The 5,553-nt window shown below is 33.7% G+C and overlaps 1 pseudogene; it reads left to right on the forward strand.

Moving 5' to 3' along the window:
- Positions 1-1,806: 1,806 nt before the first annotated feature.
- On the forward strand, positions 1,807-3,595 carry LOC145010378 (uncharacterized; annotated as a pseudogene).
- Positions 3,596-5,553: the final 1,958 nt, after the last annotated feature.

Below are 5,553 nucleotides of genomic sequence, written 5' to 3' on the forward strand. Positions count from 1 at the left end.
GATCCTAGTCCAATTCCGGCCTTAAAAGTCAAAAAATTGCACTCTGGAGCACCAACTCGTCGAGTGCAAGAGCAAACTCGGCGACTTGGTTGGTGGACTCGGCGAGTCCACTGTCTACACAACCAAAAAAATCGATTTTTAAAGAATTAACAACAAGTAGCATCAAGTATAATTGAAAACAACCCTAGGCTCTGATACCACTGAAGGTTTTTAAGCATTCTAACACTCCTATAGCGTACATGCAACCCTAGATTCTTTGGATCTATGTTTTCTCTATTATACATGCATACATTCAATATTCCAAAGCATCATCCTAACTAGCATACAATAGAGTATAAACAACATGAAATACAAGTTAGATGACATACCTTTTAGTGTAGTTAAAACCTTGGACCTTTAATAACTTAGTGCCCCAAGTGTTTCACCTCAAATGGAATCATACAACACCAACAAATGGAGGAACTTGAGAAGATGTCACTTGCACTCATAAAATCGGATTACCCTCTTGTGTTTCCACTAGTCCCGATTTCATGAGCTAATGGGGTTCTTATATAGTGTGGCTTGATTAGGGTTACACCATTCAAACCCTAATATGCATGAATTTCCATATTCCTCACTCCATGGATCATCCATGGGTAACTACATGGGTTTAGCCCATCATAAGGAACTATGGATCACAAGCCCACATTATAAGAATGAATGATTTACATAATCAATCCCCATATATTTAATTAGTCTCTTTTGATCACAAAATTAATTCTAAACTAATTATTGATCAATACTAATTAAATAATATGATTTCATATTAATATATTAGAACTAATTATATATTAATAAACCATAAATAACCTTTTCTCAATTAGCTATCCTTCAAATTGTTCTAGTGCCATGCAACCCAAATGGACCATGCTACTCTCAAGTCAAGTACATACCAATAATTGTAATGGGCTTAGACACCTAATCGAACACTCACAAAATAGGTGGTTTGTAGCTTGTAACTGGATCCATACGTTATGAAAGTCGACTCCATCTCCAATATCAAATCAATTAATCCTATGAGATCTTCCTTCCCGTTAAATGATGATGGCTTGCAACTCATGAAATCGTGAGACTTGCAGTAGCCTCTGGGTTCAGCATTTCTCTTGACCTCTACTTGCTCTGGTCCTTGATGACTTTCCAAGTTACCATTACACTATTAGAAAATAGCCCTTTAATGACACACAATGATTCACGATACACATTTTTTTGTGTCCTAAAAATAATGTCATCTTTCAAAAATTTGAAGGATAGAAGACATGCATTTTTGTGTGCTTTAAAATTAATGTTCAACAAAAAAATACAAACATGGAGGGCAGTTATCTAAAATGTTTGTCATCTACAAATGTCACTTTAATTTTTTTTACTCAAACCTGCATTTTTAATGGGGGGAAATGAAATCCTCTAAAATTCTAAAATTTTGAACTACCCCGCTTCTGCACTCTCCTCTGCATCTCCATTCCTTCTCTCTGAAAACCTTAAGCCATCGCCTCCACCATTGAACCCTAAAAACCCAATCCACATGTCACGCTTCTGTGATTCTCTCATATTTGGATCTCTAATCTCTGATTTTAGTCTGAAAACATCTATCGACCTCCCTGCTTCGATAAGAAACCCAAAAAATTAAAAAAGCCACATTGCTGAGCATGTTGGTACCAGTGCTCTGGTGTACCTTGTCACCATTTTATAAATTGTCAAAATACACCTACATACGTACATACACCGTTGAACTTCACCTATTTTAATTCAATTTTGCTCTCAAATTTCTCCATGGAAGCAGCCTCTCATACCTATTGCAAAATCGACTCCCTTATTCGCTTGTTAGCTTCTAACGATTTCAATACTAGATCCACTGTAGGTTGCCATTCCTTTTTGAACATTGTTAGGGTTAAGCGATGAAATGGAGTGACTCGTTCTATCACAACTGAACCGAAGCCCATGGTAGCCGATCCTAGAACATCAAGAACCATCAATGGATCTTCAATCAATGGAACTTCCATTGTACATTAATATTTGCTTTCAATGCTTATATGTAAGTTATTAGTTCTGTTTTCTTTCTGTGAAGAAATATTCATGTTTCAAATTTGAATTGTTATTGTCTGCATAGAATGGAGACAGTTTCACAAGAGATTAAAAGTGTTAGGGCTCAGATGGAAGAGAATAAGCAATTGACATCACTTATGAAAGGGCTTAGGTGTTAAAATTAAAACGATTCCCAGTTTTCTGCCGACGATGTTGAACTTCGCCTTGTCGAGGTCTTATTCGCAATCCATCACTTTTTCTTCAATTCAATAATTTCTTAACTTTTTATAAATAAGAATTTCTAACTTAGAACTGTTAATCAGTATGAACATATATGTTCTTAAATTGAAATTTCTTGATTTTCTATATACTTTTTTCAGAACGATGAAAGTAGCAAATTATTGATGATGATATATGATCCTCCTAGCATCTCAGCATATTGGGGTAAAAGGCCATGAGCTGTTGCCACACGTATCATTCAACTGACGTCTGTTGTAAGAGGATTTCTTTCACGTCTTCTTGGGATGTCATAAATAGGAAGGTTAAAGAGGTGAGTTTGATCTATCATGCTTTCTGCACTCTGCACATCTATTCTATGAATTTGATCTATGTGAAATAATAAAAACCATATACCTTGTCGCTTCTTAATATGAGGATAATATAGATTGTGATGTTTGCTGCTTCCCTTTAATTCTTACTTCTGTGTTGTTTTTTGTTATGTTGATCAGAATGAACTTTCTCGGGTAATTGAGTTGACGGAAATTGTAACCTCTTTTGGTCCCGCATACATCAAACTTGGGAAAGCATTGACCGTTAGGCCAAACATATTGTCCCCTGCTGCAATGACTGAGCTACAATAGCTTTATGATAAGGTCCCATCGTATCCATATGATATGGCCATGGTACTTCCAGAAGAGGAACTTGGAGATCCATGGAAAAACATCTACTCAGTACTCACAACTTCTCCTATAGCAGCAGCCTCACTTAGGCAGGTGTATAAGGGCAGATTAAAGGAAAATGGGGATTCAGTTGATGCTAAGGTACAATGGCCTTATGTACTTGAAACAGTAACAATTGATTTATTCATCATAAGGAAATTACGATTGACTCTTCGACGTTTTCGTCATGTAATATTTGTCCAAATAATGTTCCTTTTTCTATTTTTCTTGATTATCCGAGGGTAGAAAACAATTGCTTTATGACATTTGACTGTTTGTTTGTTTCATTTATAGATATCTTTGGATGTTGTTGGGTTAGTTGATGAATGGGCTGCCCGTTTCTTTGAGGAGCTTGACTATATTAATGAGGGTAAAAATGGAACATATTTTTACCTTTAATCGAATGCATTTTATGTCTATTTGAAGGATACATAATTACATATTAATAAGTTGTCCTATTCCAGGTTGTGATACCGAAGACTTACACTAAATACACATCAAAAAAAGTTCTTACTACACAATGGATAGATGATGAAAAGCTTTCACAAAGTACAGAAAGTGATGTTGGGGAGATAAATACACTAAATACACATCAATAAAAGTTCTTGTTTTTTTTTGAGTCCAAGTACAATTCCTGTCAAAAAAGAAGCAACAATTTTAATTATGCAATGCGATGCAACCTTTGCACACAACTAGAGTGTTGCACCTTCAGAAATCGTGAATATATGAAAGGAGGTTTAGGTCAGTTAGAGCAATGGTGTACTTAGACTATAACAAATGTAAATGTTGAAGTTTTTATTTTATTTATTTATTATTATTTTTTTTGTAATGATGTTTAAAAAATGGTGAAAATGGAAGGATAGAAAAAGCTAGGGAAAAGTTATGAAAATATTAAGTCATTCTTTTTACATAAAGTCCAAAAGAAATACCTATATATAGTTTTCTTTGACATAATGAGGACAAAAATACATTATTTAGCAATAAGGAGAAAGAATTTGTATTTAAAGAAGTTCCTAGACAAGTAGTTGTCTGAAATCATATTTTTATATTTTTTTATTTTATTTGATTTGATTTCTGTTATGTTTAAACAAGACATAAGAGAGATGATATTTTTTCCTTTTGTGAACGAGGCTTGTCCAGTATATACCAATCTAGCTGCTAAGTTATCTATCTTGTTTCCTAGATTGTCCCAAATTTCTAAAACTAGTTTCTATTTCCATAAAGATTTCCATAGTATATAGTATTATGACTAATTTCTTAATGGGGGATACCAAACTATTTATAGTTTCTAATAATGTCTCTATCACATATCCTAATACCTATACATCTGGAGGAATGGTTGGTTTGTTTGTGTTAGGATTAAACCCCCAAAACAACATCTAATTGGCATAGAACTTTAGAACAAGAAAGAACAAGTATATATTAAATTCAATATGTTACTTTTACTTTCAATATTTATCATTATAGTGAGTATAACATTGGTGCACAAGTAATTTATAGATATCTATGATGTTTTTGTTTCAACCTTCAAGGTTATTTTAGACATTTAACTATTTTTGTATTAGGTTGTGACATAAGAGAAAACTTACATTAGTGTTTATTTACTTAACATAATATTTTTTTTTCCGTATTATGAATATTCCAATGTTTTGTTAACTAGATTGATTTATGTAACCAACTGAAACATTATATGTGTTTTTTTCTTAGGTCTGGTGTTGAAAACTTCATTACACGGATGATGATATTGATGAAATATGTTAAGAATGGTCAATTTTTGTTACAACCTTTATTTATCGGTGATATTTTGTATCTACAAATGATATAACAATGAAATGTTAGGTAGCATCATCTTTTGATATATGTACAAAGTTTTTGTTAAGTATACATGTGAAGTGTTAGGTAGAATCCTCATTTGACATGTAATATACATACAATGTTTTTGATAATTCTTTGACATTTAGATGAAATTGAATGTTTTGTATTATATTTATTTCTCTATTATGCGTAAATGCATGTTGTAAATGTGTATCGTAAATGCACATCATTACTGTGTATCGTTATTTGTATGTTAAAGTTTATAACATGAAAAATGAGTGTCGTGTTCATTTATGATAGGGGATTTAATGATACACATTGCATGTCATAAATACACGTCGTAAGGTTACGACATGGAAATACGTGTCGTCTTTCTTTATGACAGGGCCTTCGTTGACACACAATGTGTGTCGTACATGCGCATCATAAGTTTACGACACACAAAAGCGTGTCATCTTCATTTATGACAGGGCCTTCCTTGACAAGCATTTGCATGTCATCTGTGGCTTTTATGACACATAATGCGTGTCATTAAAGGGTATTTTTCTAGTAGTGTTAGTTCCTTCCTGTACCATTATGGCATGCGAAGGAATCGTTCGGTTGTTGACTTGTTCCATTATTACTGGTGCTCATCCTCTAGCATTAGCTTGTTCATGAGCTAAGAGATCCCTAAGCTCATGTCGTTGCTGATAGAGCATTTCTTGCATCATCACCCGAGCTTCATTCATTGGGATTGAACAAC

This window comes from Lactuca saligna, chromosome 8, assembly GCF_052625555.1.
Source record: "Lactuca saligna cultivar CGN05327 chromosome 8, ASM5262555v1, whole genome shotgun sequence".
Taxonomy (NCBI): Eukaryota; Viridiplantae; Streptophyta; class Magnoliopsida; order Asterales; family Asteraceae; genus Lactuca; species Lactuca saligna.